Source organism: Dermochelys coriacea, chromosome 11 (genome assembly GCF_009764565.3).
Source record: "Dermochelys coriacea isolate rDerCor1 chromosome 11, rDerCor1.pri.v4, whole genome shotgun sequence".
NCBI classification, from domain to species: Eukaryota; Metazoa; Chordata; order Testudines; family Dermochelyidae; genus Dermochelys; species Dermochelys coriacea.
In genome coordinates, this window is record NC_050078.2 from 28,493,821 (window position 1) to 28,521,224 (window position 27,404).

A 27,404-nucleotide genomic window follows, 5' to 3' on the forward strand; every position below is an offset into this window, starting at 1 on the left:
AGGGTTTAAAAGCAAGCATATTTATTGATTAATTTGCCCTGAAGATTTGGGATGCATTCGCGGCCAGTATAGCTACTGGAAAAGTCTGTTAACGTGTCTGGGGACGGAGCAGAAATCCTCCAGGGACATCTCCATGAAGCTCTCTTGGAGATACTCTAAAAGCCTTTGCAGAAGGTTTCTGGGGAGGTCAGCCTTATTCCATCCTCCTCGGTAGGACACTTTACCACGCCAAGCCAGTAGCAAGTAGTCTGGAATCATTGCAGAACAAAGCATTGCAGCGAATGGGCACGGGCTTTGGTGGCATTCAAGCAACATCCGTTCTTTATCTCTTTGTGTTAGCCTCAGGAGAGTGATATCATTCATGGTCACCTGGTTCAAATATGGGAAATTTGTTTAAAGGGACATTCAGAGGTGCCCATTCCTGCTGGGCTGTTTGCCTTTGGCTGAAAAGAAATCATCCCCGCTGTTAGCCATGCAGTGATGGAGGCCCATTCATGCTGAGCTGTTCGTGTTTGGCTGACAGGGATCTTTCCTGATACTAGCCATGTGGTGATGGGGGGGAGGGGTGAAGCTATCATTCCAGAGAATTGGAGGTGGGGTGGGGGGTTGTGCTGCACATTCACCCTAAAACTGAAGCCCCTCCTTTTAAATGGCCAACCCAATGGGCTTTGCTTGGTGTGGGAAAGGAGGACGCTGCTGTTTGAAACCATTCCCACATGTTATGAAGGTTGAAGAAGCTGAAACCCTTTGCCTTACCGTGGCTGCCTGCAAGCCGAATTCTGTTGCTCAGCCGAGTGTGTGTAATGTCTCACACCAAACTGGCAGGCACTCAATATAAGAGACAAAATGAGACCTTGTACCAAAAGCACATGTGCTATGTAACATGAATCGCTTGATTCAGTGTGAAATAGCCTTCCCTTTGTTCTCTAAAATGTATCTTTTTAAATACTACTCTCCCTTTTTTTTCCTCCTGCAGCTGCAAATGTTTCTACACTCCCCCTATCATCTCTGTCCCCGAGGCTAGTGCAGATTAGAAGGCGAAAAAAAAACACACTTTGATGAAATGTTCTCAGAGCTCATGCAGTCCTCCCGCACTGAAAGAGCTCAGCAGAATGCGTGGAGGCAAACAATGGCAGAGACCAGGAAAGCATTAAATGAACGTGATGAGAAGAGGCAGGAGCAAGATGAAAGGAGGCAGGATGCAATGCTGAGTCTACTGGGGGAGCAAATTGACATGCTCAGGCGTCTGGTGGAGCTTCAGGAAAGGCAGCAGGAGCACAGACCACCGCTGCAGCCCCTGTATAATCACCTGCCCTTCTCCCCAAGTTCCATAGCCTCCTCACCCAGACGCCCAAGAACACGGGGTGGGGGGGGAAGTTACGGGCACCCAGCCACTCCACTCCAGAGGATTGCCCAAGCAACAGAAAGCTGGCATTCAATAAGGTTTGAACTGTAGTGTGGTCTTGTCCTTCCGTCCTCCCCTCATCCACCACCCCACACAGTGCTTCCCTCCTTACCCACATCTCCTGGGCTACCTTGTGAGTTTTTCCCCTATTTGTGTGATGAATTAATAAAGAATGCATAATTTTGAAACAATAATGACTTTATTGCCTCTGCAAGCTGTGATCAAACAGGGGAGATCGGTTGACTTACAGGGAAGTAGAGTCAACAAAGGGAGTGGGTTTTCATCAAGGAGAAACAAACAGAACAAACAAAACTGTCACACCGTAGCCTGGCCAGTCATGAAACTAGTTTTCAAAGCTTCTCTGATGTGCAGGGCACCCAGCTTTGCTCTTCTAATCACCTTGGTGTCTGGCTGCGTGTAATCGGGCACCAGGAAATTTGCCTCAACCTCCCACTCCACCATAAACGTCTCCCCCTTACTCTCACAGATATTGTGGAGCACACAGCAAGCAGCAATAACAATGGGAATATTGGTTTTGCTGAGGTCTAACCTAGTCAGTAAACTGCACCAGCATGCTTTTTAATGTCCAAATGCACATTCTACCACCATTCTGCACTTGCTCAGCCTATAGTTGAACTACTCCTTACTACTGTCCAGGGTGCTTGTGTATGGCTTCATGAGCCATGGCATTAAGGAGTAGGCTGGGTCCCCAAGGATAACTATAGGCATTTCAACATCCCCAACAGTAATTTTCTGGTCTGGGAAGTAAGTTCCTTCCTGCAGCTGTTCAAACAGACCAGAGTTCCTGAAGATGTGAGTGTCATGCACCTTTTCCGGCCATCCCACACTGATGTTGGTGAAATGTCCCTTGTGATCCACCAGTGCTAGCAGCACCATTGAAAAGTACCTCTTGCGGTTTACGTACTGGCTGCCAAGGTAGTCTGGTCCCAAGATAGCGATATTCGTTCTGTCTAATGCCCCACCACAGTTAGGGAACCCCATTGCAGCAAAGCCATCCACTATGACCTGCACATTTCCCAGAGTCACTACCCTTGATAGCAGCAGCTCAGTGATTGCATTGGCTACTTGGATCACAGCAGCCCCCAGAGTAGATTTACCCACTCCAAATTGATTCCTGACTGACCGGTAGCTGTCTGGCATTGCAAGCTTCCAGAGGGCTATCGCCACTCACTTGTGAACGGGAAGGACTGCTCTCATCTTGGTATTCTTGCACTTCAGGGCAGGGGAAAGCAAGTCACAAAGTTCCATGAAAGTGCCCTTACACATGCGAAAGTTTTGCAGCCACTGAGAATCATCCCAGATCTGCAACACTATGCGGTCCCACCAGTCTATGCTTGTTTCCCGGGCCCAGAATCGGCATTCCACGGCATGAACCTGCCCCATTACCACCATGATGTCCAAATTACCAGGGCCCATGCTTTGAGAGAAGTCTGTGTCCATGACCTCATCACTATTGTGATCACACTGTCGTTGCCTCCTTGCCTGCTTTTGCAGGTTCTGCACATACTGCAGGATAATGCACGAGGTGTTTGCAATGCTCACAACAGCAGCAGTGAGCTGAGTGCATTCCATGCTTGCCATGGTATGGCGTCTGCAGGAGAGCAGGAGAGCAGAGTTGCAGCAGAAGTGGTGGATGATGACAGATGTCATGAGAATAGATATTTATACACGATGAGAGGACCTGCCAGGTGGATTCATGGCATCAGGAAAGCAGAGTTGCAGTGGAAGCGGTGGAGGACGACAGTTAGCACTGCGCACATTTCCTGAGGAAGAACATAAGTACCAGGGAGCACATGACAGACAACATGGAGAAATTCGCTATTGAGACAAGAGTAGCAGAGCAGAGTTTCAGTGGCAGCAGTGGATGACGACGGCAGTTAGCAGTCCTACTGTACCGTCTGCTGACAGCAGTATGGCGTCTGCCTGGAAAAAAAGCGTGAAACGATTGTCTGCCATTGCTTTCATGGAGGGAGGGGTGACTGACAACATGTACCCAAAACCACCCGTGACAATGTTTTTGCCCCATCAGGCATTGGGAGCTCAACCCAGAATTCCAATGGGCAGTGGAGACTGTGGGAACTGTGGGATAGCTACCCACAGTGCAACGCTCCAAAAGTCAATGCTAGCCACAGTACTGTGGAAGCACTCCACCGACTTAATGCGCTTAGTGTGGACATACACAATCAACGGTTTAAAATCTATTTCTAAAAATTGACTTCTACAAGATCAACCTAATTTCATAGTGTAGACATACCCTAATTAACTATATCAGTATAACTGTATTGGTAAAACATTTTCACATAGACAAGGGGTATTTTATTGGTAAATGTCTGTAAACATCAATTTCACACACACGCACAAACTGACAAAAATATTTCCATTGACAATAATCAAAATTTAGAGATAGGCAAAGTAAGAAAAATGTTGCTTGGAAACTTATTAGTGTTTGAGTGAAGGCTATTTACTTTGGATATTTTGACATGTGACATTGACAATTTGTGTTTTAATGGTTATAAAGCTTTAACTTTTTGAATCTCAGCATCCATTGTCATTAAATAATTATTTTCTGACCCACAACATTTTCCCTCAACTCTGAAAATTTAAATAGAAAAAAAAACGTTTAAACCTCATAATTTGGTACAACTGCGGACATTTAAATCAATAAAAGAAAATGCTTAAAAATAAACAAAATTATAAAAAATAAAAATTCAATATTACCGTGCCTATTTTTATTGTATTCAACTTTTATTTTACTCCACTTTTGATTCATTACATTGCCTTGTTTATTTTATTTACCAAAGTCCAGTTCTCTTTTCACTCTTCTCTCTCTGTTCTCTGCCCAACTGCACATGGAAGTTAAATCAGCAATCATTTTACAGTGGAAATTTTTGAAGGCATGAACTCCACATTTTTTTTAACACTTATCCATTGTAAGGTATCATGTATACTTACCACATTATTGGTCTGATTTTCAAGGAAATGTTGAACACCTGCAAATCTCATTGAAGCCAGTGGAACTGCAGGTGAACATCACCTTTGAAAAATCAGATCACATAACTACTAAAACTACATTTATCCCAGTACACACCCTGTGTAAATGGCCTACTTGTGTTGCGCTACTCCAGCCCATCTCCAAAGGAGGCTTTGGCTGGTGGGTATGTCCAGCAAAGCCTCCCCTGGATTGTCCCAGCCCTCATGTCCCACCCCCTACAATCCTCTTTTGTACTATGGTCCAGGAATCCTGGAGAGAATTCTTCACATCCTATCCCTTACCTGCACAGTTGAGTTCTATTGTATTGTGGACTTTCCACAGCCTTCACCTGGTTTTCAGGATTTAACCCTTAAAGAATTAAGATAAGAGGACCCTTGAGATTATTAATTAAAAAATTTTTGTTTATCAAACCGTGACTAGTTCTAGAGCTGTCCTTGAATTGATGCCATATTCATTAACAGCATTACAACACTCCAGGTTTCTGAGTTATTTTTGTACTTCTCCATTGGTTACAGGCACTTAACATTTGGCTTGTGACTTATCATTTTTAGCCTTGTGCAATAATCACCTAGAAATGCACAGCTGGTTGTGTCTTATTGCTTAGATATGAACCATGACAAAATGCATTGCAGAGTAAGCCATTCTGAGTCAGAGATACTACTGTTACCATGGATTTTTGCTTTAAAGCCAAGAATTCTTCAGTAAAACAAGAATAAACTTTTTCATACACATTTATTTAAGTATTATTTGGAAATGTTTATTGTGTTTATTATTTATCAAAAGAATTTCTATCATGTTTTCTCATGGATAATGTGAGTAAATAAATGAGCAATGTCAATGAGTCAAACTCCAAAAACATTTCTGAGAACCTTGGTACACTACTTTAACAGCATCAAGTGTCTCCTTCAATTCCATAACACAAGCTTAGATCAGCCTAATCTGTCTGTTCATCCCCATTTTGTATTCAGTTCAAGCAGACATCCCCAGATATTGAATAAGGTCACAATCAATAAGAAATTAATGATGCTATTTAAATTAATTGCTAGATATGCAACTTTCCACATTTCTTTAACCTATCTGTTTAAAAAAACAACAACTTGTGGATCCTTTGTCAGATCATTTTACTTTAAATAAAAAATTAGTCAAAGATGAGTCCTCTTCTCCCCCCTCAGTCTTGCTGGTGCTGGCAGATCTCATTATCTCTGAAAATTGAGCCAACCATTTTGGCACCTAAGTTCATGCAACAAAGTTTGCAAACGTTGGCCGAAATGACTTGATCAAGACCTCAGAAGGAGTAGGTATCAGAATCTGGGTCACAGCTCGAGACTTCCCAGCACCAGGCCTGCACTCAAACTATTTGACCAGGCCCCATGTGAAATGACAACTAGCTGAAAACCCTATGCAATTTAGCCCATTTATAATTATGCTATTTGGTAGTCTATATTCACTTGGGAATTATATACAGTAGCTTTACACCAAAAAGAGTGTTTTAACAGCATCCTGTAAACCTGTCAATTAAATCAAACAATCATACAGCTACCAAGACACACATAGAACATCAGCTCTTGCTCAGTGGCATGCAACAGAAGCAAGTGAAATCTCACTCATCTTTGGCCCGGGTCCTGCAACTGACTCCACACAGGTGAACCGTTGAGTGCACATGGAACCCATTGACTTCAGTGGGAGTTTGTGTGAATACTAAGGTCTACCCGAATGTCTACCTTCCATGGTCAAGGTCTTAGATTGCAAGCTCCTCTGGGCACAGATCTTCTCCTATTATTTGCTAGCACATTTTGGATGCTATTAATAGAAAATAATAATAATTAGGATTTTTAGAACAGATATGGGTAGTAAATAACATTATAACCATGAAGCAATGTGATCTGAACTTAGAAATGAGGAATATTTGAAGACTTTCTATCGTCTACACTGAGAGGGCAACAAAAACAGGACTAGATGGAAATCATTATGAAGGCAATATGGTTCTCCTATGAGCTACATATATTGTAGCTACTCAGACAACTGGGTGGGGAAAGTATTCATATATTTGCAATCAGTTTCAGTCCCTGTTCATTTTCAAAAGAAAAGGGCCCAAACCTTTAGTTAAACTCAGTCTTTAATTTAGGCCATTGGCTGCTGACGTCAGTAAGAATTTAGCCTAGCTGAGAATGACTACAGGGCTTACCCCAGGGTAACCAATGTTTGATCTCCTAATTGTAAAATAAATGAAAGGGCTATTCTCCTGTAAATGAAAGTTGCCCTAACTGAAATGTATGTACTCTACATCCTATAGACTGCTCTGTAACATATCAAGCTGTCCATGGACCACATCTCTTTTGCACAATCTAGCACTAAAACCTACATTCCATTCACAAAACCAGAAGACTGGAATAGATCTGTCTAAACCAGGCATTATGATCTAAAACTTTGTTTCCTTAGGATTTATTCACTGAGATCAGCTACTGGCAGTTTTACTGGCCTGGTTACAGTCTCTGATATCTCTTTTAGGTCGTGGGCTGTGGGGTGTTAAGATTCCACAGCCCTTGGTTAAGAGTTGATACTGTTCCTGTTTTAAAAAAAAAAAAAAATGGAAAAACCTAAAAAATCCCCAAAAACAAAACCAACTCTTGGGCAGATTTTAGTCATTTTTATAGTGTAAAATGCCCTGGGATTGTTTGATCTGTCTGTGGAGGTCTTTTCTTTTATTCTAAAATAAATCTAAATTTCACCACAAAGGCAAGTATCACATGTTCAAAGCTCTATTACAGGGCTCAGCTCATTTCACAGTATAATTCCCAGTCCACTGCCAATAGCAGATAGTTACTGTGATTATAAGCTTTTTGTGGTCAGTGAATGTGTCTTTTCTGTAGGCTTGAGTCTGCAACCCTTACTCAAGTCATAAGGAGTCCTGCTAACTACTCAACTGTGTTTGAAAGGAACCAATTAAATATATAGTGCCATGTTAGAAATTATTATTTCTTAATAATATTAAATGTGCTTATAAGAGCTAATAAATTGCATTGAGTTTTTCCATGTTTAATTTCACAGTATTAGTGTGTGAATTTAATCATAAAAGTATTTCTTTAAACCAGGTATAAAAAGCAGCTCAGATCCGAGAAACATCACTACACAGAGTCACAGCCCTTACTGATTGTGGTAAATAAATATTCAAAGCAGAGAGCTCATTCCCAGAGAGTGCAAATCTTTTTTTATTACCACAAAGCCAAGATGTACCCTCTTTCATTTTGCAAACTCTCTATGGAACTAATGTAGTTGTCAAGCACCAAACTGACTCTCAAAAAGACCTTTATACTGAAATCAAACACAAGATAATAAGGTAAGAATCTACCTACAGTGTAGAGGTAATAAACTGATGGAAAAAGGAGAGATAATATATGTTAATATCAATTGTCTCTATATAGTATCTTGAAGTCAAAGTCAAAGGAGACAGGAAACAAAAAGACATAGGTAATATAATGCACACAATATAACGTGACAGATTAATGCTGAACACGTATTGTAAAGACATTCATTTTGCCTGTTGACATAATAGAAACATGTCAAAAGATCATTTGCAAAGATTTTCACAAGCACATGTCCTTGAGGATCAGTTTTCTTCCCTTCTGTGAAGAAAGTAAGTAGTAATGTCTTCAAGAGTGTGGGTGCTGGAGTGCCAGAATATCTGGGTCATGGGCAGTAGAATCACTGGACTGCAGGAATCCAATGGCCAGAAACCATACACTGGAGACTTCGTGAGATTGGAGTTGCTAATACATGCCCTGAAGTCTGCTATGTATGGTTTGTGGCTAGTGGAGGCAAGAATATTGTTGACAGTATGAATCAAAGTGGTGAGCATTGTGGGAGACCTATTTGTTAAGTGGAACCCATTTTTTTAGAAATCAAAGTAAATGTAATACTCATAATAGGTTCTGGACTGACAACCCTGGAAACTGAAATCCTCTATCCACAGAAGAAGTACAGCATGGATAAAAGATGGACAAGCTCTTTGTGATGTGGACATCTACCCACTAGGAATTGGGCTGATACCACTAACTCATTTCATCCAGGCCATCCACCTGGACTGTAATGATCAAAGGTGGGCCTGAACTCACACCTCAAACAGTCCCAAGCTTCAAGGTATTTGAAATGAGGAGCAGCACATTACATCCCGGGGTCAATAATTTGTGGTGACTTTTGACCAAGGCAAGATACAAACCAGTGTCCTAAAGGTCAACGGCTTGCTAGCTTTCCCTTCCAAGTCATTGCAAGTGAAGATGCCTGTAGGAGAAGGAGCACTGGAGTGAAAGGTACTTTTACCTGTATTAAACTTTTGTAGAAGCCATTTGGCCGTTTCTAGTCTTCAGTTAACTTTCTTATCCTCCTGGTGTCTCGGCTTGCACCTTATGACAAACACTTGCCCAGTGCCCTGACTTTAAAAATACCATTTACACGCTCTTAGGAGAAGAGATGGGCCCTGGGTAGCAATATGCTCTGCACTTTTTATTCTTGTGCTGCTGCTCATTTTTTTCCAAGGTATTAATAGGCAATATTAGATCATGGCAGATAATAGCCTGAGAGCTGATGCAGCCAAAAACTCAGAGATCAGGTCACCTACCATCTTATTGTTTGATCGTGACCGATTATGACTGCATCATAACCCACTAGAATGCTGATATTTAAACCAAGTGCTTGACATACTGCCATGATTCAACAAGACTCTGTGTGCGTGTGCCAGGGAAGGACAGGGTGGGAGTGGTGCTATGGGTGGTGAAACATACACTTCAAGGACAGAATCACACTTCCTGATGTTCCTGGGCAAAGAGAGAATGGTATCCCACTGAAAGAAAAGGAGTACTTGTGGCACCTTAGAGACTAACAAATTTATTTGAGCATAAGCTTTCGTGAGCTACAGCTCACTTCATCACTTAGGCTCAAATAAATTTGTTAGTTTCTAAGGTGCCACAAGTACTCCTGTTCTTTTTGCAAATACAGACTAACACGGCTGCTACTCGGTAACCCACTGAGTAAATTAAAGGGTTAGGAAATTATTTGCATGCTAACGTTGTGTTTTGACCAACATACACTTTTTGTGAATTCATCCATGAAAACTTCATGACTGAGTACAAACTATCCCAATGATTGTGGATATTTGGACGCAGAGCTTTGGTTCCAGGTCTATCTCTACCAGAAAACCATGAGAATAAAGCAACCCATACTGTTCTCTTCCATATTGTGGCACTGGCTTTTCACTAGATCTAAAACACTTTAGCTATGAAATGGAGTTACTTTAAATCAAGAAAAAGTATTCATTTCATAGAAACATGTGGCTCATCTGCTTCATGTACGTGATCACAGCAAACACGTGCCAGGTGTTATTCCACCCTCGATCACCATATGTTTTCTTAGGATGGTCTGTGTTAATCTAAAATGCTGGATGGAGGCATTAATCTGTGGCATCCTTATTATACCTGGCCCAGGTTTCTTCCATTTGTGTATGGCTCAGCTGTGCTGATTGATGCATGGGGACGGGGCTGGGGGGGAGGAGGCAGGGCAAAGCCATGATTCTGTTCACTCCTTGTGTATATGTACAGGAAAGGGAGTACAGCCTTGTAAAGGCTGTATGACTATGTGCATATGTACACACACACACACACACACACACACACACACACACACACACACACACACACACACACACACAAAATCACAATGAAGGTCTCTCCTGTGCAAGGGACACTGTGCTGCTGTGATGGCCAGCATTTTGACTGGCAGCAATGACTGAAGTGGGAGCCTGCAGAGGGAAAGTGTTATTCTCTACAGTTTGCACCACAGCCAAGTTCTTTAGCTGGAGCTGTAACAGAGTCTCATCTTCTGCAAAATTGGGCACGAAGCGGGAAACAAACTCACCAGTGGTTTACACCGCTTCATCAGGTGGCTCACAACTGAGCCCAAAATTATTTGTTATAATAAATGCTCTATATATGAAGAAAATATTCTGCTTCTATATCTCATCTCTTTTTTTAGTTAAACAAGTAAAAATACAGTAAATTAAAAGTGATTTAGGTGAAAAAAATGTTAACTTACTATGAACTAGAGAGAAAAGCTTTTGCTTTTAAAAGTCTCTTTTTCTTCAAGCTAAGTAGGTTTCTATTGTATTTTTGGGACAATTTATTCAAAAACTGGCCAAAATATTACCTTTTAATGCCAGTGGAAAGGTGTATCCAGGTGACTTCCAGATATGCCTGGGACCCAATGCTGGCTCTAACATGTGGCCTTCAGCAAGTCACTTACCCACTCTGCCTCAGTGATCAGGAGTACTGAAACAATTTGTATAGTGGGAGTGCTAAGAGTCATTGAACTAAACTGTAAACCCTGTATATAATGGAAACCACTTCAAGCCGGGGGTGCAACAGCACCTCCAGCACCCCTAGTTCCAGCACCTATGTTAGTGACCCTATTTCTGCATTAAGGAGAATACTGACCTTTTGCCCCATCAAACACAATTATTTTTATTGTTCCAAATCATTCACTTGACACACAGATATAGCCCAAAGCAGCACAAAGGTGCAAACAACCTCATGTAGCTATGGAGAGCATGAATGCTGGGCCACTATAGAAGAGTGGACTCCCCTGGCTCTTCCCAAGTCTCCTCTCTCCTAACATATCAGACCATTCTCAGAGAGCAGGAACTTCCACTTCCTCTCTCCCCGATCTTCCTTTAATTGAGCTTTCTCTGTCCTTCTAAGGAAACTTGACTCCTTTCCAGGGAGACCTGCTTACTGAGCACCTCCAGATGCCAACAGGTAAGCTCCCAGGCTCCCGTTAACCCCCTGAATAGCAGTGTGAGGTTTATACCCCATCTCAGCCACCCTTGAAGAGGATGTAGCTCCTGCATTCCTCTGTGGCTGGCATGCTTTACTGAAGAGTATCAAGTAGAATGTGGCCCTGGTTCAGCCCCTTTTTCACTCACTTCACAGAATTCTTGCACTCTATCAGCTGAAGACCACCATTGTGCCTGACCCCTTATACACCTACATAACAGCCAGGCACAATTTGGACCTCTCCATTTAGAAAATATTGTAAACATATTTAACTGTGTCAGGTGATTATTTAACATTTCTCAGGTGAATAAAGGGTAACTAGCAAAAGACTCAAAATCTAACAGCAAAAAATGTTATGGGATAAGAGAGAAGGTCCTCTCATGGATCATTAACTGGTTAAAAGACAGGAAACAAAGGGTAGGGGAAAATGGTCAGTTTTCAGACTAGAGAGGTAAACAGTTATATCCCACAGGGATCTGTACAGGCACTGTCAGGGTTCCCTCCCCACTCTGAACTCTAGGGTACAGATGTGGGGACCTGCATGAAAGACCACCTAAGCCTATTTCTACCAGCTTAGGTTAAAACTTCCCCAAGGCACAAATTCTTCCTTGTCCTTGGAATGGTATCACTGCCACCACCAAGTGAGTTAGACAAAGATTTAGGGAAAGGACCACTTGGAATTCCTGTTTTCCCAAAATATCCCCCAAACCCCTTCACCCCTTTTCCTGGGAAGGTTTGAGAGTAAACAAGGTGAGCACAGACCAGACCCTTGGGTTTTTAGGACACTAAAAACCCCAATCAGATTCTTAAAAACAGAACTTTTATTATAAAGGAAAAAAGTAAAAGAAACACCTCTGTAAAATCAGGATGGAAGATAATTTTACAGGGTAATAAGATTTAAAACACAGAGGATTCCCCTCTAGGCAGAACTTTAAAGTTACAAAAAATAGGAATAAACCTTCCTCTTAGCATAGGGAAAATTCACAAGCTAAAACAAAAGATACTCTAATGCATTTCCTTGCTATTACTTACTATTTCTGTAATTTTTAGATGTATCATTCAGTAGGAGTTGGATTACTTGCTTGGTCTCTCTTTTTGTCTCCAGAGAGACCAACAAAAGCCCAAAACAAACACCTTCCCCCACATATTTGAAAGTATCTTCTCCCCTTATTGGTCCTTTTGGTCAGGTGCCAACCAGGTTATCTGAGCTTCTTAACCCTTTACAGGTAAAGGAGGACTTTTATGCTACCCTTAGCTGTATGTTTATGACAAGCACCAGTACTGTTCAACATATTCTTACATGATCTGGGAAAAGGAGTAGACAATGAAGTGGCAAAATTTGCAGATAATGCAAAATTACTCAAGATAATTAAGTCCAAAGCAGATGGCAAAGTGTTACTAAGGATCTCAGAAAACTGGATAAATGGGCAAAAAAATGGCAGATGAAATTCAGTGTTGATAAATGCAAAGTAATGAACATTGGAAAACATAATCCCAACTCTTCATACAAAATGATGGGGTCTAAATTAGCTGCTACCACTCAAGAAAAAGATCTTGGGATCATTGTGGATAATTCTCTGAAAACATCTGTTCAATGTGCAGCAGTAGTCAATAAAGCTAACGGAATGTTAAGAACCATTGGGAAAGGGATAGATAACAAGACAGAAAATATCATCATGCTACTGTATAAATCTATGGTATGCCCACACCTGTGCAGTTCTGGTCACTCCATCTTAAAAAAGATATATTAGAATTGGGAAAAGTACAGCAAAGGACAACAAAAATGATTAAGAGTATGGAACAGCTTCCATACAAAAAGGGATTAAAAAGATTGGGACTATTCAGTTTGGAAAAGAGATGACTAAGGGGCGGGATATGGTAGAGGTCTATAAAATCATGAATGCTGTGGAGAAAGTGAATAAAAATTGTATTTACTCCTTCACATCACACAAGAACCAAGTGTCACCAAACGAAGTTAATAGGCAGCAGGTTTAAAACAAAGTATTGGTGAGGCCTCATCTGGAGTACTGTGTCCAGTTTTGGGCCCCATGCTACAAGAAGGATGTGGAAAAATTGGAGAGAGTCCAGCGGAGGGCAACAAAAATAATTAGGGGGCTGGAGCACATGACTTATGAGGAGAAGCTGAGGGAATGGGGATTGTTTAGTCTGCAGAAGAGAAGAGTGAGGGGGGATTTAATAGCTGCTTTCAACTACCTGAAAGAGGGCTCCAAAGAGGATGGAGTTAGACTGTTCTTAATGGTAGCAGATGACAGAACAAGGAATAATGGTCTCAAATTGCAGTGGGGGATGTTTAGGTTGGATATTAGGAAAAACTTTTTCACTAGGAAGGTGGTGAAGCACTGGAATGGGCTACCTAGGGAGGTGGTGGAAGTTCCTTCCTTAGAGGTTTTTAAGGTCAGGCTTGAAAAAGCCCTGGCTGGGTTGATTTAGTTGGCGATTTGGGGGTTGGACTAGATGTCTTCCTGAGGTCCCTTCCAACCCTGATATTCTATGATTCTATGAAAAGAAAGTACTTCTTCATACAATGCAGTCAACCAGTGGAACTTGTTGCCAGGGGATGTTGTGTAGGCAAAACTATAACAGGGTTCAAAAATAATTAGGTAAGTTCCTGGAGGATATGTCCATCAATGCCTATTAGCCAAGATAGTCAGAGATGCAACTGCATGCTCTGGGTGTGGGGTGTCCCTAGTGAGCCTAGCCTCTGAGTGCCAGAAGCTGGGAGTGGAGAACAGGGAATCGATCACTTGATGATTGTGTGTTCTGTTCATTCCCTCTGAAGCACTAGTCACTATTGGAAGACAGGAAACTAGGGTACATGGGCATTGATCTCATCTAGTAGGATGGCCTTATGTTCTTATATTTTTATGTAACAGTCACACATGTAGATACTGGCAGATCTACAAAGAAAGGATCATTTCAATCCATCTCCAGGAACACACACAATAGTGCTTAAAATAATCAGTGATGTAATGATCGTACCAAGCAAGGATTAATGTTTCTTTAGAGGAAAATAAGATCTGGTCTGAAGTAAGATTTTGAAATTCTCCTTTCTTCTTTACTGTGATATTAGCACTACAGTTTTCTTATAAAATATTAGTCTTACCCACAGTCTGGATCTCACATTCTATTCTCCATGTGAAATGCATGCAGATCAAACACTGGGGAGCCAATTTGTGGATAAGAGATGCACAAGTCAGATGGGAGAGGAGAACTTTGCCCTAATTTTCACTGCTGGGAAGAGTTTCTCAAAATTTTATCTTGTGCATTAATATACATGTCAATATTGTGGCTTTCAAAACCACAGGCACATGTTGTAACACAGTTACAGAAGTGCACAGCCCGGCATCGGATCCCAAACATATTCTGACTGCAGTGGCAGGAGACCTTCAGGGTCATATGGGGAATGGACTATCAGCAGGTAATTACTACAGCCTTTAAATTAGGTGGGTATGGACAAGGCTGGGACTGGGGCTAGGGATATGCCATCTCACATTCCCTTTAGGGTGCCTCGTGCTGTTGGAAGCTATAACATGCCTCCGACCTTGACCTCAGGAATCAATAAGCACCAGGTTGTGGTTATCTCCTGCCTGGGTGTGCAGGAGGAGGACTCCTGTGCTGTTTCTCCCCTTCATTCCATCCCACACAAGGAGCCAAAATATGACCAGCAGCAGAGACCAACCTGAACAGTGTCAAACTTGTCGATTTCATTTTGCAAGGTTCCAGCAAGCCTGTCCTTTGGTATCAGCACTTGTGGATCCATGCCCCAAACTTTCACTGTGAATTCTGCACAGACCAAAACCTTAAAATGGAAATAAGTCTCAGTCAGGTTTCCTCTGGTTCCATAATCATGAGTTCTGCATGGCATCATGAGAAATCACAAACCGGTCAGATTAATTCAAAACCCAGCCCAGGTTCAGAGTGTTCAGCAATTCTCAGGATCAGATCCAGTGTATGTAAAAAAACTTGGCAGTAGACAAGTTTTTGGATAGCTTTGCAGACATTCCACACTGCCCTAGTAGATCAATAGAGGGATAAATACAACTATGCGGTAAAATCATTCCCCACCATAAATTATTAGGGAGAAATATGCTTTTGCCTTCAGCAGAGATTACCCTAATTAGTCATGTTTTTGCAGTCATTTGAGGCATCTCTTCTGCCTTCCAAGTGAATATGTAACTCACTTTGCTGGACATAGATAACTTTCAGTAACGTCAAAGTGGGCATGAGGAAATAAACCAAACTTTGTAAATCAACTTTAGACCTTATGCTCCCAACCCTTTCACAGAAGGCTACTAGTTTCCTTCACAAACTTTAAATGGACTAGAAATGAAGATGCTAAGTTTGAATTAGAGAATTATCACCAATATATAGTTCAACTGTGGAGGAAGGGAAGTGCTACTTGTCTTCTCTTTAACATCCAGTTTTTTCGTGTTTCCTACATATTCATGTATGGTTCATTCAAAAAGATCTCACTAGACAGCACAGTGCCACTTGTTCATTCTCCTTCTTAGCTGCTTTGCTTCTGCTAGATGCAAGACTCATTCCAATTGCAACAAGGTGGCTGAAAAGATGATAAGGTGGCTGAAAAGGGGGGGACACACTTAAGAAGCACGCCTTGAAGGAATCATCTGGGATAAACATGAGAATTTGCAGGAACATGAGATAAATATTTGAGACAAGGCTCAGTACTAGTTGGCCATGACTGGAGCTGTCTGACTGAGACTTCCTGTCGGCTACTTAATATCCAATTCACTTGTCTCTAAACTGCTTAGTCCTATGGGTGACAGCCAACCAATTGGTATTAAAGGACACAGCTTTATTCACACCATTAAATGCAACATCCTCCAAAAACAATAATTTAACAGTAGATGACTGAACTTAGTTGGATTTCTCTCTACAGTTAGCCAAGATTTGTAGGAAGCATGTTATCAGCACACAGCTTATGGTCAGGCCAACTGGCTGAATGCCTTTACCTACATAGCCCAACCGAACATAGCAATGAACAATGGGATGAAATGCACATCCTTCTGGAATTGCCCACTGGCAATTGATAGAGAAATTGCCTTCCTTAAAAACTACTATATATAAGTCTTGTCTATATTTCCTCTCATTCCAAACCCATTTTTAGACATTTATAGAACTCTGCTCTTTAAATTATATTGATTGTAAATGGTATCTTAAACTAGTTGCCAACTTAAAAAGCCAGCATGGGAAAAAACTAACATGCTTGGTACTTCTCATTTATTTTAATGTAGTTCTGGAAATAGGATATTATTTCTAGGTGCAGTAGTCTTAAGATTTTGAGGCTACTAGCTAGTTATTAAGATGTCAATAAAGTGTAGAAATAGCTCCCAATGACAGAGTGCTCTAGGAGAGGCCATCAGCAACAATAGCTACCCAGAGTTATTATTCCACAGTATTTGAGTAGCAGCATTAATCAACCATGAACGATCTCTGATGGCTCTAACAGCTAAACTCTTTGGTGGCTCTGGATATTTAACAATACACCTACTCCATTTGCTAAAATTAGGAAGATCAGGTTTCATTATAATGAGGAATGTAGCATTCACAAGAGAACTACATCTCCCAGCATACATCATCAGTTTTATTTCTGCTAGCTGGGATACTCTAGCAAAACACTAAGGGCCAATCCATATCTGTTGTAAATCAGTATAGCCTAAGGGCTAACCTCTCTGCTAAGCTTTTGACATTCACACCAGAGAGACATTGATTTATATAAAAAGAACAGGAGTATTTGTGGCACCTTAGAGACTAACAAATTTATTTGAGCATAAGCTTTCATGGGCTAAAATCCACTTAATCGGATGCATGCAGTGGAAAATACAGTAGGAAAATTTTATATACCCAGAAAACATGAAACAATGGGTGTTACCATACACACTATAACAAGAGTGATCAGTTCAGGTGAGCTATTACCAGCAGGAGAGAAAAAAAACCTTCTGTAGTGATAATCAAGATGGGCCATTTCCAGCAGTTGACAAGAACATGTGAGGAAGAGTAGTGGGGCGGGGGGGGGGGAATAATCATGGGGAAATAGTTTTACTTTGTGTAATGACAGGGAGTTTTGCCTGCATGGTTTAATCTAAAGAATCTGACAAACCAACATAAGTAAGAGGCATAGCAGAGACTAGGTCTCTAATGTACACTGTTTAACTTAATTTATTTTCTTCACTCTTTTCTTGCTGCACACTGTATTTCACAAAACTGCAAATGTAATCCCTTAACTTGGGTCTTAAATACAAGTAAATTACTCTGCTCCCATGACGATACAGATCAGGCTGCCCTCCAATTGCCCCCCATGTCTCTCCTTTCTCACACACACAAAGATGAGACTGCAAATCTTCCAGTCTTACACTGTACAAAGTAAGTTACTGATCTTTCTTGGTGTCTCTTCTTTCATCTGTCAACAGTATCTCCAGTCAGTTCATGTGTTATATATATGAAAAGCATGGAAGGCCTTTGCAGAGGGAATTACAACTATGCTCACTGGATTGCTTTCATCTGAATGAATCCAGCAATCTTTCAGTTCATTTCCTTGAAAATTATTACTTGGGAGACTAAACTGCAGATTACTTCATGGTCTTTTTTTAAAACACGGTTATGATAGTGGATGGACAAAGACAGCTGCAGAATTTCCCTGCCTCTGGAAAAGATAGCATCAGCACTCTGTCCCTTCAATAAGCCAACCTCCATCATGCTTGGCTGTCTGCTGTTTTATACATAGCAGCAACAAAATGCACGTTTGGTTACTGCTGTAGCATGCAGAAAGGAAGCACTGTCGCCACATACCAAATGGTTACTTTCAATTAAGAAGAAAGCTTGTCTTAGAAACTGTGAATCTTTTCATTAGTGATGAACCTCATTGTTTCCTACTACTCTTCAGTCCACAATCAGCATATTTAAATGTTTAGTAAGAAATGATCTGATTTAACACAATTGATTATTTTGGAATTTTAATTGAAAATTAAACTTAACCTAATGATGTGATGCTGACATGAGTTTCACGGAGTTAAAACAACTGTGTTAAATTACATCAGCTTTTGTTTTAGTAATTTATTTCCATGTCAGCAGAGACAATGAGTAAAAGTCTGATCGCAGACCAGTGCAAATCTGGAGTAACTCCACTGACGTCAATCAGTTATTCCAGTCACACCAGTTCTGAAATCAGAATTTGGCCATAGTTCATGGAATCAGTTAACTTCATGCAAATATATGTAGGGAGCAGCTGTAGAGTGCTTTTCGATCCCGGGATCAAATACATTAAGGGCCAGATCATAGGGCCTAGCCATATTCTGACGAGGCCTTCGGTGCATGGATTTCATCCCTCTCATCCGGAAAGGAGGTCAGCCATCTCCGAGATAATATTTCCCCCCTACCTCCTTTCCCTGTACCCCTGAGCAAGTCCACAGTGGAGTCAGGGTCTGTGCCAAGAATAGTGGGCACGTCAATGTTGGATGGGGGCATGCTGGACAGAGTTATCCATGTAATGAATCCCCTGTAAAAGTCACACAGTACAAATACTACAGTAATACTTATCTAAGGATTAAACACACTATATCAAAGCTCTCAAAACACATGACAAAGGAAGGCAAGTATTACTATCCCCATGTTACAGCTGGGAAGCTGAGGCACAGAGAAAGGAAGTTATTTGTCCACAGATAATCAGTGGCAGTACCAAGAAGAGAACACTGTCAGGTTTCCTGACTCCAGGCCAGCAGCAAATTTCTTGATTTTCATAAAGGGACAATTGTCAACTGAAAAAATCATATACAGCTAAGGTTCTTTTTTTATGTGTGCTACTAACAACACCTTAGACCAATAGTTTTCAATCTTTTTTCATGTGCATACCCAAAAAAATTTCAAAGGGAGGTGCCGACCCCTTTGGAAATCTTAGACATAGTCTGTGGACCCCCAACGGTCCAAAGGTTGAAAACCACTGCTTTAGACCATTAAAATTTTAAAAACTTAAAGTGCTTTTTATTTTTCACTTTTTTGTTTAGTTTTGCATTTTTCTCATCTTGAACAGTGAAAGTCAACTAGTTCTGTTTCAGTGTTGTATATGGCCATTTCTGCTTTCAGGTTCTCATTGCTACATTGTTTGGATTGAAAACCTTGCAAGGGAATGGCTACCTGAAAACAGCTATTTCCCTCAGAATTCTACAAGCAGAATCGTAGAAACATTTATGTTGATTGTAGGTTTTATAAAAGCCTTTACAAAAAAGACAAAGCAGGAAATTTTCAAAAACATCTAAGCGAGTTAAGTGAAAGCCAAGTAAAAAAGAAAGAGAGAGATAGAGACTAGAAGAAAAATACAGAAACATGAGATTAGGTCAGAAGTTCAATGTGAGTCATGTAGTACAGGACCAGGTAGAGCAGTGGTGGGCAACCTGCAGCCTGTCAGGGTAATCTGCTGGCAGGCCACCAGACAGTTTGTTTACATTTGCACGGCCGCCTGCAGCTCCCAGTGGCCGTGGTTCACCGTTCCCAGCCAATGGAAGTTACAGGAAGTGGCACGGGCCTCAGGAACGTGCCGGTCGCCACTTCCTGCAGGCAAAAAAGTTGCGAGGCAACTTTTGTCAGGGAAAACGCCTGGTTTTGGCAACAAAATACATCCACCCTCACGAGAGATTTACATCTTTTTCCTCTGCATTTTGGTCAGCAAAGCACAAGTATAGAAACCATGCTTCATTTCATCAATTTAATTAGCCTCCAGGAAGTGTCCCACAATGCTCATCCTGACTGCTCTTTTGAACTCCACTGCACTGCAGCCAGGTAAACAACCATCCGCCCCCCCCCCTTGTAGAAGCCCCTGGAATTTTTGGAATTCCATTTCCTGTGTGCTTAGTGTGGAGAGGGCTCATCACATCTTCCCAGGTGACCATGGCAGGTTATTGCAGCAAACACTCTCCTGCTTGGACCACTGCAGAGTTGTGGGATCTGCTCAGTATATGGGGAGAGGAAGCTGTGCAGTCCCAGCTGCGCTTGAGCCATAGGAACTGGGATACCTATGGGCAGATTTCTCGAGGCTTGTGCGAAAAGGGCTATGATCGGGACACACTGCAGTGCAGAGTGAAGACAAAGGAGCTGAGACAGGCATCCCATAAGGTGAGGAAGGCAAACCATCACTCAGGTACTTCACCTAGGACCTGCCAGTTCTATAAGGAACTGGATGCTATCCTCGATGGCGACCCCACCTCCATCGCCAAGAGCCCTGTGGATACCTCAGAGGGCACAGAGGCGATGGAAAGAGGACCTAACCCAGAGGACAAAGTTATTGATGAAATGGAGGTAGATGAGGATGCACAGCTCCTGGAAGGGTTGCCCTGTGGGGCAGGCAGCCAGGAACTGTTCTCCATTCCAGAGGTGTCTCGCCAGTCTCAGCAGTTGCTCTCCAGTGAGCAAGAAGCAGGAGATGAGACTCCTCATAAGTGGCTATGGCTTGTGTAGTGCAGAGGTGCATTCGGGGCATAGAAATTTGGGAAGCTGGCTATGTTTCTGTGAGCTGGACATTTCCCTGTTACTCCTGGGGGAACTGTGCACCACTGTGCATGCACAGAATTCATGTCCCCTGCAAATTTCTTGCTTCCCACAGAAAAATGACTTTCTGATAGGGAAGCTGCAAGAGCAGTCATGCTCCACTCCCTAGCTGCGCAAGTATCCAAAGCAGCCGGCAGAGAGGTAAATCACTGCAGGGCTGGGGACACCCCAGCCAATGACTCCTACCCTGAGCCGGGATCAGCTGCTAATCCCAGCTAGTCTGGAGCCAGGAGAGGATGGGATTTTCCTCTTCCCTTGCAAGGTGTGGCTGGGGCTATGTCAGACTCACCCCCAGAACCCTCCCCCAGCTGCAGAAAGCTCAGCATCCTCCCCTGCTTCCTGTCCCCATTATGTCTCAGCTGCAGGGGGAGGAGTCACTGTACAGGGAGCTGCTCCTCCATCCACCCAACCCCCATGCATCTAGTCCTTCATCCCAAACCCCACCCCACTGAACCTCAACCCCTGCCTCTGGAGCCCCCTGCACCCAGACCGCCTGCCTCTGGACCCCCACCCGTGCACCCAGACCACTCCCACTGAGCTCCCTGCACTCAAACCTGATCCTGATAAGCCCCACCCCAAGACCCCACCCCAAGACCCCCACACCACCAACCCCCACCTAGCTGAATGCACCCCCACTCAACCAAGTCCCGCTCCCCCAACACCCAGACCCCTCCACAGAGTCCCAAGCACTTTCATCTGGAAGCCCTCAGAGAGTCCCATTGCCCTGCTCCTGGAACCCTCCCCCCTGCCCCAACAAGCCTCTGGGCATCCAGATCCCCCCCACACCTAGATTCCCCACATACCTGCCTGCACCCAGATTGTCCCACACAGAATCCTCTCACCCCACGTCTGGATCCCCCCCACAATGAGCCCCTCCATACCTGGATCCTGCCTGGTTAAGCCTGCCTGCCCCATAGCTAGTGCAAAGGGGCAAGGCCCCAGGGTATTTCTGGGGCAGGCCCAGGCCTGTGTCAGGGTCAGGTGTAGCCTCACCACTGAGTCCATGTCCTGGGGATGGAGAGGCTGCAGGATGATCTTTCACCTTCATGCAGCCAGTGTCCTGTGCTCCCCACTACCATGCTGGAGCCTCTATATTTATTTATTGACAAATAAAACTTGCAGAATTTTAAAATATTGTGTACAGCATTCATTTTTTAGCACAGAATGCCCTCAGGATTATCCTGTGTAGCTAATCAGTATGGCGGAACAGGGTGTTTATGCACTCCGAGATCTCATGGGAATCCTCCGGAGAGCTCTCTAGGGAAGTTTTCTGGAGGTACTCAGTAGTCCTCTGCCAAAGGTTCGGTGGAAGAGCAGATTTGTTCCTTCCCCCATTATAGGAAACTTTCCTATGCCATTCGGCAATCACTTGTGCAGGGACCAAAGTGGCACAAGCAGCATAGGGAGCAAGACGGAAGCCACAAGCATGGAGTATATGTACCCTCGTTTCTCCGCTTACCCTTAGCAGCGAGACGTCTGCTAGAATTACCCCCACCTGTGGAAAAGTGTGGGAGAATTTTAGAATTTGTTCAAGAGTGCTGCACCGTGACCCTTGCAAAGAGTGTGTGCTCTTTTCCCATCCCCCCACCAACACTCACAATGCTTTGGGTGTTCACAGAGATGTGTGCCTGGCTAGGATCAGTGAGAAAGTGATGGCAATGTTGCAAAAGGTGTGTTTAACTGAAATGTTTCAAATGTCGTGCATGAATTTAACAAACCCCTTCTGTGCATTGTTCCCTATGCTTCACCAGATGTGGCAACACCACACACACCCCAGCTGAGCATCTCCGCCAGATAAGAAAGCACCCAAGACACAGCAAAGAAGATATGTTCTGGGAAGATCCTGAAGTACTCGAATGCAGAAAAAAGGGACTGAAAGGAGTTCTGGGAAGCCAACCAGCAGGACAGAAAAGAGAAGCATGTGTTTGTTAAGGATGCTACCAAGCAAATGCTTAAAGTAATGGAGGAGCAAATGCAGATGCTGAAGTCCTTAATAATGCTGCAGACTGAGCAAATCAGTGCTTGACCTCCACTGCAGCACATTCAGAATGCTTTCCCATGTCCACCCCCAACCCCTACACCCCCCCCCCCGCCCACTCCGTCCACACAGTCCTTTTCACCTTCCCAGATTTCTCTGTTTCCCTTTCACTCCACCACCTCGGACAACTTTCACAATGACAGCTGGACCTACACACAGCTGTGAAAGTCTGCCCTTCCCTGGTTCCTCCTTTCCCACAAGCATCTCTGTGTTTGTGTGTGCTCTTTCTTGTACAATAAAAGCAAACTTTTATAATGGTAAATCATCTTTAATTTTTTTCTACAAGGTGAAATTGCAGGCACCGCCAATACATGCATAAGCATTTTAATCACTTTATTACAGGAATAAAAGGCCACAAATGTCACCATTGCCCCCTAGGACAACTACATGTAATGTAACATTGAAGCAACTCTGACAAAGATATACATTACCAGTAGTCATTGTCAAAGTGCTGCCTCAAACTCTCCCTGATTTGAATAGCTCCCCTCTGGGCTCCTCTGACCGCTCTAGTATCTGGCTGTTCAAAATCAGCAGCCAAGGAGTCTGCCTCACTACTCTACCCCTGAGCAAACCTTTCACCCTTAGCTTCACAGAGATTATGCAACGTACAGCATGCAGCTATGAGCATAGGAATATTATCCTCAATGAGGTCCAGTCTGCCATAAAGGCATCGCCAGTGTGCCTTCAAAGGGACATTCAGCTGTCATCCGGCAACATACTGAGCCTGTTGTTGAACTGCTCCTTACTGCTGTCCAGGTGTCCCATGTAAGGTTTCATGAGCCATGGCTATAAGGGATATGCAGGGTCCCCCAGGATCACTATGGGCATTTCAACACCCCATGCTGTAATCTTCTGGTTAGGAATGAAAGTTTCTGCTTGCAGCTTTCTGTACAGGCCGATGTTCCTGAAGATGTGTGCAACATGCACCTTCCCAGACAATCCCGCATTGATGTCAGTGAAATGCCCATGGTGATCCACAAGAACCTGCAACACCATGGAGAAGTACCCCTTCCTATTGATGTACTCCATCGCCAGGTGGTCTGGTGCCAAAATTGGAACGTGTGTGCCATCTATCACCCCTCCACAGTTTGGGAAATGTGCATGAAATAGTGGATGGCTTTGCAGAAATGAGTTTCCCTGAGTCACGGTCCTTCATAGCAGGATGCAATTTATTACCCTGCACGCTTGCATTAACACAGCCCCAACAGTCAACTTCCCCACTCCAAATTGATTCACGACTGACTGGTAGCAGTCTGGAGTTGCCAGCTTCTACACACTGATTGCCACACGCTTCTCTACTGAGAGGGCAGCTCTCAATCCGGTGTCCTTGCGCTGTAGCGCTGGGGCGAGCTCCGCACACAGTCCCAGGAAGGTGGCTTTCCGCATCCAAAAGTTCTGTAGCCACTGCTCATCATCCCACGCCTGACTGATGATACGATCCCACCATTCAGTGCTTGTTTCACGAGCCCGAAAACGATGGTCTACCCTACGCACCTGCTCTATGAATGCCAAAAGCAATCTAAAGTTGCTCCTATCCATATTACGCAGAATGTCGAGCACCTGCGAGTCTTCCTCAGTTAGGAACTTTACAATTAACTGCACTGCTATCTGCAAGGTCTTCATGACAGTTAACAGAGCATAGGAGACCAGTGTGGGATCCATCCCTTCTCACAAAGATGCCAGAGGGCACAGCAAAGAAGGGCTGTTGAAAAAATGCCGCGAAAAAAAGCCAGAAACCCATTGAGTTCTGGGACAGAAAGGAATGCATCATGGGACATGTAGCCAGGTCCCAAGATGCACTGTGATCCGCTCCGTCATCCTATAACACCTAGTGATAGTGAGAGAAGCACTGTGGGATAGGTTCCCACAGTATATTGTTCACAGTAAATGATGGTGCCCCCACTGTGGATGTGATCTGCCAACAGACGGAGCAAGGGTGAACATGAAATTGCAATTTAACACATCAACTTTTGGGTATCAACATCATTTTTGTTGACACAAATTGGTAGTGTAGACATGGCCTGAGTGAGCAATAATCATTAAACTGCTGCAACACAAGTGATTTAAAACATCAGACAGTGAAGCACAGGCTGTATAAGAAAGATGTGCTGATCCAGTGCTTTTTCATATTGCTTATGGAATGTTTAGTGGAATTTTAAACATCAGATGGGATCACTGGAAATCAGAGAGAGAACTGTACGAATAAAGGACCGTTACATTATAGTTGTTGAGAGTTGTGTTGTATGCTTACAAATGAGTGCAACAACAGTGGTTATTTTTGCTGGGGCTTCGGCAGAGAGAAGGGAAGGAGTGCTACAACTCTACAAAACTTACTTACTTACCCCTTCTGTACATTGAATGTACATTTGGGAGATACATTAAATTCAATCTTCTGAAAGCAAACAGATCATTACAAATACTATCTCCCTTTTGCAATATAGAACAATCAATTTAATGTCTGTTTCAAGTTGTATCTCTCAAATCATATGAAAATATATCATGCTTGGGCCTTTGGCATGCTGGCATTCTGACTTTTCTTCCTAATTCTTATGCTTCGGTCTATACCCCAGGATCCTGCTTATTGAGGCAAAGTCCTGACATCTTAGTCCCACTTATACCAGCTTTAAAAAAGGGGGGGGGGGAGAGACTATGTGCTTCAAGTGGGGTTTTCTGTATTTTTAGTGACAGAGGAATGTCTAAGAAGCTCTGATTGACCTTTTCTATGTAGACACCCAAAGTACACAATGAGAATTCTTACAGTTTACTTGAATAATGTTCACAGAATCCTAAGGTACTTACAAACTATATGTAAATCCCTTTTCCCCACCACTGAACTCTGGTATGGAAACTGGAGCAGTGTTATGTAAACTTAGGACAGAAAGTGAAAAATGCACTACAGCCACTTAATGATGTGGAAGTTTAGGGAAGCTGAATTTTATTACCTATTTTATTAAAATATTAATTTTATTACTAGAATTTAGCCAGGACACTGGCATTAAGGACACTATTCATATAAAAAGTGCCAACAAAAATCCTGAATGTCTACAATGGGTTAGGACTTTGATTTAATGAAAGACAACTCTAACAGAAGTATCCCTTAGCACCAGCATTAGGCATTTTTTTCAGAGCCAACTCAGAAGGTAAAGTTTCACCTATTTAATTTGCAACGTCCTTAATTTACCTTATTTTATAGCTCATGGCAACATAGTGCATAGATCCTGGATTCTTGTGATCTGTGGGAGATTTGTACCTCCTAGAATGTTATCAGATATCCTGCATTGTTATAGCATTTGGCTTGATTTCTATCTCAAGGAAGTATCTTGAGAGTAGCCCTTTAAGTGAATGCCTTCTTTTTATAGAATCATAGAAATGTAGAACTGGAAGAAGCTTCTAAAAGGTTAAGTTCAGCCCCCTGTGCTAAGGCAGGACCAAGTAAATCTAGCGCATCCCTGAAAGGTTTTTATCCAACCTGTTCTTAAAATACCTCCAGTGATGGGGATTCCAAAACCTCCCTTTGGAAGCCTATTCCAGAGCTTATCTACCTTTACAGTTGGAAAGGTTTTCCTAGTATCAAACCTACACTTCCCTTGCTACAGATTAAGCCCATTACTTCTTGTCCTACCTTCCGTGGACATGGAGAATAATTGATCACTGTCCTCTTTATAACAACCCTTCACATATTTTAAGATTGTTATTGGGTCCCTAACCAATGGTCTTCTCAAGACCAAATATGTCCAGTTTTTTAACCTTTAAAATACCTCCCGGAATAATACTAGCCTTTTTTTTGCCACTGCATCACATTGTTGAGTCATATTCAATTTGATCCACTATATCCCTGAAATTAATTTTTGGCAATTCTACTGCTTAGCCAATTATTCTGTTGGTCAGAATCAAGTCTAAAATGACTGTCCCCCAGGTACTTCCTCCACTTTCTGAAACAAAAAGTTGTCACAGTACATTTCAAGAACTTATTGGAAATTTTGTGTTTTTGACACATTATTTTTCCAACAGATATCTGGGTGGATAAAGTCCCCCACTACTATCAGGTCTTGTAGTTTGGAGATTCCTGTTATTTGTTCTAGAAATGCCTCATTCACTTCCTCTTCCTCATTTGGTGGTTTACAGAAGACCTCTACCATGATCTCACTCCCATTTTTCCTGCTATTATCTTTACCCAGAGGCTTTCAACTGGTCTGCCTCTCACCCTCTTCTGGACCTCAGAGTAAATCTATATATTATTGATGTATGATGCAACACCTCCTCCCGTTTTTCCTGCCTGTCCTTCCTGAACAAGCTGTCCCACTATCCCAATATTCTAGTCATGAGATTTATCTCACCAAGTCTCTATGATGCCAATTAAGTCTTAATTTAGCTTATAAACTAATACTTCCTGTTCATTCCTCATACTACTTCCATTTGTGTACAGACATCTAAGATGTTGAGTAGAGTCCTCCAATAATTTCCCTCTTGTTGCTCCTATCACTCTGTTGTAATTTTCCATGTCCTTCCCAAAAAAATCTATCCCTCTGTTAATGTCACCTTTTTTAT